Below are 14441 nucleotides of genomic sequence, written 5' to 3' on the forward strand. Positions count from 1 at the left end.
GTGGAGGAGCATCAGACAGCGGCGACGATTTCACCAGTCGCCCGCTAGTGGCACTGGCCAGCTCGTCTAGAGTAACGGCTCCCGACCCACTTGAAGAGGTGCGCCAGTCACTGGCAGCCTTCTCCGAGGCGGTCTCTGCAGCGGTCCTGGAGGACACCGCTGCGCACCCGGACCAGGGACCGTCTTGGCAGAAACAGGCTGCGGAGTCGGAGTCGGTCGGAGTCGACAGTTGTGACTGGAGTCGGAGTCGGAGTCGGAGTCGATTTTAGAAACCCGAGCCGGAGTCGGAGTCGGAGTCACCGAAAATCTGTCGACTCCGCAGCCCTGCTAGGTCTGCGGAGTCGGAGTCGGGAGTTGGAGTCGGTCGGACTCGACAATTCTGCCCGGAGTCGGAGTCGGAGTCGGAGCTGGTTTTTGAAAGCCGGAGTCGGAGTCGGAGTCGCCGAAAATCCATCGACTCCGCAGCCCTGGGCAGAAGGCATTGAACGCTTTCGTCGCCGACTGGAGGAAAGGCGCGACGCCCACAGCTCGGCAGAGCCAGCTGTACGCCCAACGCCACCTGGGAAAGGCGCGCTACGCCACCACCATCCCGGTGCTGCGTCCGGAGCGTCGGACCAGCTGTCCCCTCCGAGGCCGCGCCCGAGTCAGCGCCGGGCGACCTCCCAAGGCAGACCGCGCTGACCACCCCTACCAGCGAGCGGAGGGCCAGCGGCGAGCTGCAGCGCCACACAGCCTGCAGACTCGGATCGAGACCAACCGCGGTCCGGGTCACTAGTTCTGCCACTAGTAGACTCTCACTGGGCGCGAGGAGCGTGACGTCAAGGCCATAAGCATACAGGTTAGTCGAGGTTGGCGTCACCATTGCGACACTAGATTTTGGAATATACTATTTTCTTTCTTGGTCCTAAACCAGAAAGTACATCAAAGTTCGTTTTTGAAATGTTTTAGTAGCTGTTACCCGTTAAAAATAACGTGAAAATACGAAATGTTTGTGTTTTATATCATACTTATGCATCACCCACCCCATAAAGTCATCAATAGCATGATTTATTGTGACCTGAATAAAACACCAGTTTTCCCATAGCATCCCATGCTAGAGCCGGCTCCGCGTCGCAATGCTGACGTCACAGCAGACGATGCCACTGAACTTTCGTGCGTGCGACTTGTCTGTCGGAGCAGCATGTGCGACAATGTGGTCTGGCTGGGGTGACTCCCCACCAGGTGCAGCGGCTCGTGCCCTGGCCGCCGGCTAGTGAACAGAGACCCCTGTGCGGTTCCCACGATATAGCGCTTGGTTTCGTAGGTGGGGCTTGTAGGCTAATGATGGGCACGACCGGGTGCTGTATGCTATATGTGGTGACAGCGGCGTTCCTGAGCGTAGGGTGTGTCTCTTGCTCTGAAGTCCAGAAGTCCTTATCGTTCTTGTGCATTCACTTTGTCGGTGCCTGATGTCAGTGTCAGTGTTTGTCAGTGTTTCATTCTGTAGCAGACATGCAGTCATATTTGGTTAAATAGAACCTTGCAGTCTGAGGCAGTCTTTTCATTACAGTACCTCACTACAGCATCTCATTCATTACAGTTCAATATTTAGAAATGCAAGACATTACACATTAGGGCTGATCGGGCATAGAAATACAAAACAACAGTATACGCTCGCTGGCTATTATTCTGAGACTCAGCATTGAACCTGCCATCACTACAATACAGGATGCGACAGGTGTAGAGGTGATATACTCATTTATCAAGTTCTGCTGACTTGACCCACAAGTTGACTCCATTATAAATATTGTCTCTTTATCATGAAACAGACTCAGAAACCTTGGCATGAATGCTCTCAGGCTCTCAAGAGAATGTTGAAATTCAGGTCTCAAAAGATTAAAATTACAATAATGAAATGTTTCACCTACCTTCCAAGCCATAAACACTCATACTGGTACTGGATGGAACTTAAAATAAAAAACGGGTGGATAATTAGGGGTTTGTAGCACCCCCTGGGATTTTCAGAATTCTCTACCGCTGAATAAAAAGGTTAATCATCAAAATATTATCACAATCATCCAGCAACACACGGTATATACAGCAACGCAGCCCAATACCACAGACAGCCTATAAACAAGCAGTGATGGAGGCGTGTTCAAAAAGTTAATATGCAGCTGTCGACACTAAATAGTCAGTGATTTTCCGTTAGAAATTTTGCGCAAACATCATCTGTATGGGCCTTCGAACAGAACCACCACAATTGAAACAAAAGCGCCAAAAAACTGGAATGTTTGTTTTTTTCGCTCGGGAAAGATATATACGCGTTTACGCTCCCTAATAATCTAATTCCATTGGCTTCGTTGATCTGCATTTTCTATTAGCGTTCACTCACACACCATAGAACATAACGCGCCAGTCTTGTATTATGTAATTGGACTTGCCGAAAATCCAGAAATACATCTAGGGGTTATTTTAGATAATATTTTATGAAGGCTTTAACTGCCTTTACCTAGGTTTTATTCCTTTTTTATTACCTGAAATAATTATTGAACGCTTGTCTTCAATAGCTCATAGCTGTAAGGTGCTCTCCTAATGACCAGGTAAGATTGATTTGAAAGGGATATGACAATGCAACATGGTGCATTTTCTGAAGTTGTCAAGCTCGTGATATGATGAGGGAACAATGTATTATAATTAGTCATCTGTTGATTATTTAAGGACATATTTGTGTTATGACTATGAGGTTATCAGTGGAGCCAACAGTGTAAGTAACAGTAACAACAGAGTAAGTGCATTTAGTTATTTGCAGGGTTACTTTTACAGGAAAAGTCGAGGGGGAATAAAGCTCGGGGCAAGGGCGGATCCAGTGGCATCTGAAAGGGGGCCCAATGCCATTAGGTTTTTGTTAGGATGGCGCCTGCAGAACCTTACCTACCCCCAAATCCTACTCTCTCCCCGGATTCTGGCCACTTAATATTGTTATGTTGCCAAAAAAAAATTAGCTAAAAAATATACGTAGGTACCTACCTTGGCGGTAAGGGGTAGGTCCCAACTTGACTGCGTCCTTGCAAAAGTCAATCAGTAGTATCAACCTATTACTCTGGCTAAACATCAAGTAGCGCCTTTCTAAATAGAGAGAGGTTAGCATGTGACTATTTTTGCTAGGCCAAGACCGATTGAAGGACCCTGGTTCGAAGGAAGACCCTTGGTTTGAAGAGGTCATGACCCCCGTCCCCCGCCGGTTTCTACGCCTGTAGCGATATGTCAGTGATTGCGAAGAGACAAAACAAGAGACGGTCCCACCGACCATCCGATCGGTATCGGGTCAAACCTGGAGTTCCCGCTGCACTGAACGTAAAATGGTTGGATGGAACCTCAAATTGAAAATTATCTAAGCGCCAGCAACGTTGATTGATGACAAGAGTCTGATCAACGATGATTATAGAATCTAAGTAGCGAATTGATTGAAAATGGGCTCAAAAATAAATTTGAAAGGGGGAAATTCCCCCTTCCCTCCCTAGCTGTTCACGCACAATTTGAAAGGGGAGCGGAATTTTCAAAGGGGGGAAATTCCCCCTTTTCCCCCTTTAAAAGTTACCCTGGTTATTTGTTGGCTCCACCGATAACCTCATAACACATATTAGTCATCTGTACCAGGGTGCAAGCTTTCCTACTTATGATGGCAAATGATAAAACCATTACAGCTTTTCAAAGGCCTCACCACTTTCAGTGTTGCTGGGCATCCTTTGCATTATTTTTACAGGCTAGACTGCTTATCAGAATGTAAGATAAAGCATTTAAAATTTTATATTTGAGTACTTAAGATTGAGCTTGAAATTTCACAGCCGTGGCCATAGCCGTAGCCGTGTTCTTGGAGAAATTGGCAGCCGCCCCGATCCACAGCCGTGGGGCTGCAGCCAGCCGCGGCTGCAGCCGGCCGGTGCAGACCTCTAGTATCAAGTATCCTCTTGCACTCCTTTTTCATCATATTCAATCCATTTTAAAGAACAGCTGGCTCATGTGCTCATTGTAGGATTGATTGATCAGGAATCAGGATTTCTTGTTAGGATCTTCATCTTGACAGGATCTGAAAGAAAAAGATGTGGGTTTATCTACTGTCAATTCATTGGTATGTTATCTGGTATGTAATGTAATCTGGTATGTAACTGAATGCGTTGAACATTTTTCAAAGATGAAATAATTCCATTTTTCTTGGTTCTGGGGATGAAAAGATTTTGCCCATTAGGTGTGCTTTTCCACCCAAAATTCCGAAAAATGGAACACTTTTCAGCCCAGATTCGGGACACCTCCGATCAAGCTAAAACTCGCACACAATGTAGGTCCTCACATGCCCAATCCACAGTCTGAGTCATTCAGTGGCACTCCCAGCCGTTTGACCTACAGAGGTCAGCAAAGGTCACGTGACCCAAATTTACACAGCAGAATGTGGCCCACCCAGTAGAGCTAGAGCGCTAAAAATGGCACCAGTCGACTCGCCAGCATCTAATCTTACTTTCCCAATACCCATTTGACATCTCCAGGTCATGCGATGACCTAAGGTCATTTGTGGGCTATGTCGAAAATACATTTGCACAGCAGTTCTCGAGTAGAGGGATTGACCGAAATCCAAATCAAAGCACATCATCGGGTAGCCCATAGGCCAGTGGTCGGCAGGTCATTCGGGGTTGTGCCCCCTTTTTAGGCGCCAGGCAGGGCCATTACCCCCACCTACCAGACCCCATTGCTGTCACAACCAAGTTTACTGAAATTCCATACCTTTCTGGAACTCTTTGGGCATTTCTGCATTTCCAATGCATCAAATTTATAACATGACACTTCCTTCTTTGGGCATTTCTGCATTTCCAATGCATCAAATTTATAACATGACACTTCCTCCACAAAGCATTTAATATATCCCATTTTAACCCTCGTACATATAGGGGCGGCGGGTGATTTTTCGTTAAAAGCTCACGTAAAAGCCGTTGGATCACGACCAAATTGTACCCTCGAGCCAATCATTTTTTTTTCTTAACCTTCCCGGGAATTTCTGAGGCCAGTCTTACCAACAGAAAAACAGCCACCTGCCGGAGTTTTTGCCTAAAAACCGCTTCAATACTGAGCGCAAGGCCCTATATACCAGGTAGGTTCATTAGGGAATTTTTTACGTTCCCCCTACCGGCCCGGATGACGTCACTGGGATGCTCCCGCCGCGGCCGGCCTATGTATAGAGCATTACTACGGGCTTTCCGGTGGCATTTTTTCGTGTTATAACGCCCAAAAAGCTTTCGCGAGCACTTTTCGCACGAGAAATGGAAAATATGTCGCATTTTAAAGTGAGTAATAGTGATATAAGGTCACGTCCAGGAAAAGTGGGCCGAAACCAGCGAGGCTTGTATGGGACCCAGGGCGCAGGGTTATGGAGTCGGACCGGACTTTTGAATCGGATTGTCGGAGTCGAACTGGAGCCGTAAGCGGAGTCGGAGTCGATTTTGGAAGTCGGAGCAGGAGTCAGAGTCGAAGTCACCAAAAATTCATCGGTTCCGCAGACTGCGGAGCTGCAGGGCTGCGAAGTCTGAGCCGGAATCGGTCAGAATAGACAATTCTCCCGGACCGGAGTAGGAGTCGGAATTAGTTTTTGGAACTAGGAGTCGGGAGTCACCGAAATTACATCGACTCCGCTGCCCTGCTAGTGCGCTCAGGACGGATGCACTGAAATTGCATTGCTGAAAAAAATCGAATAAACATTGATACTAAATATTATAAGTTTCACTTACGGGTGGCCGTTATTCACAGCTGGTGGTACAATATTGAAACGCACAGCCGTTACCCAATGCCGAGTCGCACAGTGAGTCGCACAGCCGTTACACACAGCCGGAGGCACAATGCCGAGTCACACAGCACCAACAGATCTGGGCGTACCACACCGAGTGGCACAGCCGTTACACACAGCCGGAGGCACCATGCCGAGTCACACAGCACCAACAGATCTGGCCGTACCACACCGAGTCGCACAGCCGTTACACACAGCCGGAGGCACCATGCCGAGTCGCACAGCACCCACACAGAGCCGGCCGTACCACACCGAGTGGCACAGCCGTTACACACAGCCGGAGGCACCATGCCGAGTTGCACAGCACCAACAGAGCCGGCCGTACCACATCGAGTCGCAAAGCCGTTACACACAGCCGGAGGCACCATGCCGAGTCGCACAGCACCCATACAGAGCCGGCCGCACCACACCGAGTCACACAGCACCACGCTGAGTCGTAGTCGCTACACGAGCCGGTTCACCAGCTCACCTAGAGCTCCTTGCATGATGGCCAACTTTTCTATCGGCTCTTTTCAGCTGCCGGACCTCGTCCAGAGTCAGGCTAAGGCACCGAAGGGGGAGGTGGAGACGGGTGCTCGCCAACTTCCTGGACAGGCGGGTGCCGAGTTGAGGCTGCTTGACGGCGATGAACAGCTTGAGACGCTGTATGACTCGCGGCTCCTGATCTGCAGTTGCCCCCATCAGCAGGCAGAAGTTCCGCTCGAACTCCTCCACAGCGGCCATCCAGGCTTGTGACAGAACAAACAGCTGGCCTCGGCTGATCGTCACAATTCAGCTGTTCGGCAGGGTGTTCAGCAGGCATGTGCATGGATCCGAGTGATGGATCTATGATCTCAGTGAATCTCGAAGCAAAGTAAAGATTGGGATCTTGATCCCACCGGATCCGGCGTGAAAAATACATCTTGGATCTATGATCTCATATGATCTGACGATAAATTAAGAACATGGATCTATGTTCTGAGTGGATCCCACCATGCACCACATTTGATACCATGTTTTAAAGGGTTTCTATGCCAATAAGTGACACAAACTATGGATTATGACGTGCGATCACATAAAATCACTCAAACAGAACGTTAGTGAGTTGAAACAAGTGCTTTTTTGGGATATGTGTTGACAAAAAATAAGTGAGGATCTACGATCTCACTGGATCTCAGGCAAAAATGAGAATCGGATCTGTGATCCCTACGGATCTCTCGATAAATTACAGAGCTGGATCTATGATCCCGTCTGATCCGAGATCAGGATCCGTGGGATCAGATCCCAGATCCATTTTCCCGGATCCATGCACATGTCCGGTGTTCAGTGTCTCCGGCGGCGCCCGAGAAGTCAGGAGACCGACTACCGAGGGTGGCGTCGATGTGGTGACACTTGTATGCCACGAAGCCGGCAACAAATGCCAGCCCCTCGCGCTGAGCTTCCAGGTTGGAACTCGTCAGCTCGGCGCCGGCCATGGCTGCCAGCGTCGACACCGGCAGCGGCACTGTGAAAGCAGCATTACGCTACATCACTTGAAAGACATTGGCAATTTAATATTGTGCAACAACAACAACAAAAAAAACGATAACACTTAAATGAGCCTAGTCTACGCATTGAAAGTGACAGATTTCGCGGACAACGAAAAATTCATGCCCTTTGACTTTACATTAATCCATTTTCCTGTTACTGTTGATTATTGAAGTCTCGTTTGGCGACTGCCCCTCAAATTCGCTCGTGATTAGCATGACACTTTTTCAGAAGAAAAAACACTGCGTATAAAAATGTTCAAACACAAACCAAGACTGAAACACAACTCAGCTTTTTTCTAAGCACTAGTTAGGACCAGCATAGGTCATTATCAGAACATTTAGTGGATGTGACTTGAGACATCACCTTATTGGATTGAGTGGCCTTATCCCGACAAAAAAGTTACCATTACTCATGGCAAAAAGAATGCTTTGATGCATTTTAACAATGGGAATAAAAATGATGTTGTCGCTCAAGACGGGCCAGAACTTAAAACACTGATGGATATTAGTGAACACTTTTAATGTGAGTGAAAACATAAACCATTAGACTTACTTGTCAGAGGTGCCTGCTGGCTGATCTAGAGGTTGCTCGCAGGTTGCTGAATCTCCTTGACCTCCTTTCTTTGCAGTGGTCCTCCTCAGGGACCTACTCGCCCTCGCCTCAGCTTTCCTGTAAACAGAAAACTCTCAGCACAAACAAATTTGGCTAACATCATGCTGACAGTACAAGCAACTAATAAATAAATGTTTAATAAGATTAAGCACCTACCCATGAAATAACTTCAGTGACCAATTTGAAAATAAACAATAATACCATGCAAAAACATTTTGATTTGTTTTCAATTTTACAGCTCTGATAACATTGCAACGAGATTGAGATGAACCCAGCCCGCAGTATGTGACCATACTATATACAATTTGAATTTTAATGCAAAAAAGTAAAGAGCTCATTTATATTTCAATTTGCCACTGTAGCACTAGTTTGTTTACATTGTGTGTTTGCTCTAACCATTTTATTTGTTGAGTGTATCATGTTAGGTCAAGGTACTTATGCGCACTGCGAGCACAGCACTGAAAAATTATTACCAGCTTAATTGCAAAAATGGAAACTTTAAAAAACGCAAGATTATGTTTAGATCCATTGCAAAATGAATACCTTGGTTGAGGTACCTCAGCAATCAGCATGATCCCAGCTTGAAATACTTGGTTGTTCTTCATGATATATGAGACGAAACGTAATACAAAGTGTGGTTGCCACTTATGTTTAGCTTTTGCGACCTTCAAACACATGAAAACGTGTTTATATTATTAAACAAACATATTAAAACTTTGCGTAACAACCAAAGTAATAACACGCAACGGTCGGAAAACACTGCGCCGGTGCGCCAGAATTGACTACATTACTCGAATCTCAGCGACCAATCAGCTTTCGAGCATCCCAGTTACGTCACATTGGCAGCATTTGGTAGCAATTTCCTTGTACGTGTGTCCCTATGGCGATGAACCCCCCCCTGACTGAGCGTAAGCGCGATGAGCATGTAAGTGGATAGGGCTTTACCGTTTGCGCTCCGTATGTGAAGCGGTCTTTAGGCGAAAAATTCCGGCAGGCGGCTATTTTTTTGTCGGTAAAACCAGGGTTACTTTTACAGGAAAAGTCGAGAGGGGGAAAAAGTTCGGGGCAAGGGCGGATCCAGGGGCATCTGAAAGGGGGGCCCAATGCCATTAGGTTTTTGTTAGGATGGCGCCTGCAGAACCTTGCCTACTCCCAAATCCTACTCTCTCCCCGGATTCTGGCCACTTTATATTGTTAGGTTGCCAAAAAATAAATTAGCTAAAAATATACGTAGGTACCTACCTTGGCAGTAAGGGGCTGGGGAGGTCCCAACTTGACTGCGCCCTTGCAAATGTCAATCAGTAGTATCAACCAATTACCCTGGCCAAACATCAAGTAGCGCCTTTCTAAATAGAGAGAGGTTAACACGTGACTATTTTTGCTCGGCCAAGACCAATTGAAGGACCCTGGTTCGAAGGAAGACCCTCGGTTCGGAGAGGTCATGACCCCCGTCCCCCGCCGGTTTCTACGCCGACGCCTGTAGCGATATGTCGGTGATTGCGAAGAGACGGAAGAGACAAGACAAAAGACTGTCCCACCGACCATCCGGGTCATCCGGGTCAAATCTGGAGCTCCCGCTGCACTGAACGTAAAATGGTTGGATGGAACCTCAAATTGAAAATTATCCAATCGCCAGCAACGTTGATTGATGATTAGAGTCTGATCAACGATGTTAAAGAATCTGAGTAGCGAATTGATTGAAAATGGGCTCAAAAATAAATTTGAAAGGGGAAATTCCCCCTTCCCTCCCAAGCCGTTCACGCACAATTTGAAAGGGGGAGCAGAATTTTCGAAGGGGGGAACTTCCCCCTTTCCCCCCTTTAAAAGTTACCCTGGGTAAAACTGGCCTCTGAAGTCATGGACCCATAATGATCATTGGCTTATGAGCTTTTTCTGGAGGTCATCTTGAGCCATAAAATCTCACTTCAAGAAGTTATAGCGGGTCCCGATTCTCTCGACACTTGTCTTTGACCTCCTGAATGAGACGAAATGACCAAGGACCTTAAAAATGGGCAGCAGCGGCTTCCTATAGTCACGGGTAATACGCTCGTTTTTTTATGCACAGCTCCATCTCAGAGTCCGAGAGGCCGCGGGGGTCCGATCGACTCATCCCCCTTACGTTAGCGGCTGTCCAACAGGCGGGCGACGGTTAAAAACTGCAGCTGCTTTTGTACGACTGTACCGAGCCGCGGTGAGATGGTGAGGCGAGCAGCAACGTGAAAATTGGTATCTTATCAATGTGTGCTGTGCTTTGACCTGGGCTTATCTTTGAACCCTGGAATGCAACAGTCACGATGGTCCAATGGAGCCACTAACTCTAAAAAGATAGGTTTTCTCAGAATCCCTCATTACCCCCACCGAAAGGGCTCCATTACCCCCAAAGGGGGCATGCCCCACCATTTGCCGACCCCTGCCATAGGCCGTAGTAACTTTCCTTAAAAACCGCTTCTCGATATTTGACCCCGTTTGACATCGGCAGGGCAAAATGTCCAAATAAACGACACTCCAAACGTCGCAGCCTGGATTCAGCCCAGATTCGGGACACCTCCGAACAAGCTGAAACTCGCACACAATGTAGGCCCTGACATGCCCAATCCACAGTCCGAGTCATTCGGTGGCACTCCCAGCCGCTTGACCTACAGAGGTCACCAGAGGTCACGTGACCAAAAATTGCACAGCAAATTGTGGCCCACCCAGTAGAGCTAGAGCGCTAAAATGGCACCAATAGACTCGCCAGCATCTAATCTTACTTTCCCAAAACCCATTTGACCTCTTCAGGTCATGCGATGACCTTAGGTCATTTGCGGGTTATGTCGAAAATACACTTGCACAGCAGTTTTCAAGTAGAGGGATTAACCGAATTCCAAATCAAAGCACATCATCGGGATAGGCCGTAGTAACTTTCCTTAAAAATAGCTTCTCCTTATGTGACCCCGTTTGACCTCGGCAGGGCAAAATGTCCAAATAAACGACACTCCATACGTCGCAGCCCGGATTCAGCCCAGATTCGGGACACCTCCGATCAAGCTGAAACTCGCACAAAATGTAGGTCCTGTGGGCTATGGGCTATGGGCTACCCGATGATGTGCTTTGATTTGGAATTCGGTCAATCCCTCTACTCGAGAACTGCTGTGCAAATGTATTTTCGACATAGCCCACAAATGACCTTAGGTCATCGCCTGACCTGGAGAGGTCAAATGGTTATTGGGAAAGTAAGATTAGATGCTGGCGAGTCGATTGGTGCCATTTTTAGCGCTCTAGCTCTACTGGGTGGGCCACAATCTGCTGTGCAAATTTGGGCCACGTGACCTTTGCTGACCTCTGTAGGTCAAACGGCTGGGAGTGCCGCCGAATGACTCAGGCTGTGGATTGGGCATGTCAGGACCTACATTGTGTGCGAGTTTCAGCTTGATCGGAGGCGTCCCGAATCTGGGCTGAATCCGGGCTGAGACGTATGGAGTGTCGTTTATTTGCACATTTTGCCCTGCCGATGTCAAACGGGGTCACATATCGAGAAGCGGTTTTTAAGGAAAGCTACTACGGCCTATGGGCTACCCGATGATGTGCTTTGATTTGGAATTCGGTCAATTCCTCTACTCGAAAACTGCTGTGCAAGTGTATTTTCGACATAGCCCACAAATGACCTTAGATCATCGCATGACCTTGAGAGGTCAAATGGCTGTTGGAAAAGTAAGATTAGATGCTGGCGAGTCGATTGGTGCCATTTTTAGCGCTCTAGCTCTTATGGGTGGGCCACAATCTGCTGTGCAAATTTGGGCCACGTGACCTTTGCTGACCTCTGTAGGTCAAACGGCTGGGAGTGCCGCCGAATGACTCGGACTGTGGATTGAGCATGTCAGGACCTACATTGTGTGCGAGTTTCAGCTTGATCGGAGGTGTCCCGAATCTGGGCTGAATCAGGGCTGCGACGTATGGAGTGTCGTGTATTTGCACATTTTGCCCTGCTGAGGTCAAACGAGGTCACATATCGAGAAGCGGTTTTTTAGGAAAGTTATTACGGCCTATGGGCTACCCGATGATGTGCTTTGATTTGGAATTTGGTCAATTCCTCTACTCGAAAACTGCTGTGCAAGTGTATTTTAGACGTAGCCCACAAATGACCTTAGGTCATCGCCTGACCTGGAGAGGTCAAATGGGTGTTGGGAAAGTAAGATTAGATGGTGGCGAGTCGATTGGTGCCATTTTTAGCGCTCTAGCTCTACTGGGTGGGCCACAATCTGCTGTGCAAATTTGGGCCACATGACCTTTGCTGGCAGTGTTTTTGGCGGTCACATAAGCAATGAGACTGAGCAGCGCCATCACTCAAGCCATTCGCTTGGCCAAAGGCAATGACTGTGGTGTTTGAGACTTGTCAGTGCCAGAGTTGTGACGTCATCGTTTATGTTACAGATAAAGGAGTTAAAGATGAACGGCTCTCGTCGGCAACGACCATACCATGCTGAAAATACCAGTTCCCGTCCGATCACTGAAGTCAAGCAGCATCTGGCCCGGTTAGTACTTGGAAGGGTGACCTCCTGGGAACACGTGGTGTCGTTGTCATTTTCGCTTTTTCAATGGTGCCCACTGATGGCTATTTATCCCCTCACTGTTAATGCTCTTGCGACATGGCCCGTGCCCTGCACACTGCACACGTCTTCTATTTATTAGGACTCGATAAGCTTCTTTTTACATACTGGTTCTAGCCAGACTGGTTTTTGATTCACCTTTTTTTGGATCGATTCAATCATTGATTCATTTGAAATTTTTCCGATTCAATCATCGTTCGATTCCTTCCAAAAATTTGGTGAATCGATTCCTTTCGATTCAAAGAATCAAAAAACCAAAAAAGGATCGATTCACGTTTGATTCAGCCAAAAAGTTATCGAACGATTCTTTTTTTGATTCGATTCAAAAAAAATTTCGAACCAAAATCTAGGCCATTATTTCTACACAATGCATTTTTACATATGAAGAGCTTTGAAAAAAGTACAAATTAGTGTAGTACTTGTCTAAGTGATGCAAAAAAATGTAAAATAAATTTTTACAAATGAACAAAATTTTAAAAATAAAAAATGCCACCCACATTTCCATTGTTTCAACAGCTTTGGCAGACTCTTCAATCCTTCTGCCACACCCTCAGCTACAGCTACGCTACAGAGTATTGTTCCTAAAATTATACAAATGCTTTTCAAATAAACAGAAGAGCTTTGTAGGGTAGAGTGGGGCAAAGCGCCCAGGGCGGGTCAAACGCCCTCCCCTCTTTTTATGAAGTGCTCGACTTTTCGAAGAATTCTCGATAGCCATTTTCAAGAACAAGCAGGATTCTACTTTTGCCCCCTTTTTCGGTTCTACAAGTGGGTTGTTCTGGACGTAAGATTAAGATTAGTTTATTTCAGACAATTTTTAGAAATTACATGTTTTCATACTACTAAAACTTTGTCTGATAGAGATTACATTTAAGAGCGATCCACATACGATGTGCGTGGCGATTACTGCTCAGAATCCGTATCCGCGGTTGCTAATCTAATCATTCAATACATTTGCACATTCACTCACATCAAAACAAGGACAAAACACTCTCAGGACAGCCTCATTGCTCTTACCCACCCCCATCCTATTGGTCAGCGACGATGTGCTGATTCATCGTCCACGATTGCGGCTTTAACAGCGCGGGCGAAGCGGGCGGGAGGCAGCTGCGACAGGTGAGGTGGCAGGCTGTTCAGCAGGGCTGCAGCTCGATAGCCAAACCGCCGCTTGCCCGTTTCCAGCCGCGGACGGGGAAGATGGAAGAGGTGATCTTGCCTGGATGGTCTCTCGCGGATAGCGCTATTAGCGACGAACAGGGCTGCTAGTTGCTCGGGTTCTCGGCGCTGTATGACCTTGTGTGCGATGACAAGGGTGTGGAAATCGGACATACCGCGCGGGGACAACCAACCGAGTTTTGTTCGCAAGTCGGAGACATGGTCAAATTTACGGCGGCCGAAAATAACTCTAGCGGCGAAGTTAAGAATTTTTTGGAGTCGATCGAAATTTTTTTGGGACCCATTACCATAAACTGAAAGGCAGTACTGGATACGCGATACAACGAGTGCCGTCACGAGCGTTCGAATGATGCCATCTGGGAGACAGTGGCGCGCATGTGAAAGACCAATCAACAGTCCCGTACACCGGCGGCAGAGTTCAGAGACGTGTGCGTCCCATGACATAGTGCTGTCGAAAGTGACGCCAAGGTTCCCGACCTGTGCGCACGGTTGCAACGCTGCGTCGCGGAATGGTACTCTAAAGTCTGGTAATTTACGTAGATTTTGACGACTGCCAAATACAATAAGCTGTGTTTTACTTGCGTTCACTTTGAGGGCGTTAGCGCAAAACCAGTCGCTGAGAGACGCGAGCGAGTCCTCCATGCGCGAGATGAGAACTTCGAGGTCCCGAGCTGGACCGCTAACCAATACTTGAGTGTCATCGGCATACTGAAACACTTTTGCGTCGCCCGCGTATAGCGATAAGTTGT

General features: G+C 47.4%; 1 non-coding gene across 1 annotated transcript; it reads left to right on the top strand.

Moving 5' to 3' along the window:
- Positions 1-12371: 12371 nt before the first annotated feature.
- On the top strand, positions 12372-12490 carry LOC122380978. The gene has a single exon (XR_006256444.1). It is a non-coding gene; the product is annotated as a 5S ribosomal RNA (ribosomal RNA).
- Positions 12491-14441: the final 1951 nt, after the last annotated feature.

This window comes from Amphibalanus amphitrite, unplaced genomic scaffold (assembly GCF_019059575.1).
Source record: "Amphibalanus amphitrite isolate SeventyFive unplaced genomic scaffold, NRLGWU_Aamphi_draft 000110F_arrow, whole genome shotgun sequence".
Classification (NCBI taxonomy): domain Eukaryota; kingdom Metazoa; phylum Arthropoda; class Thecostraca; order Balanomorpha; family Balanidae; genus Amphibalanus; species Amphibalanus amphitrite.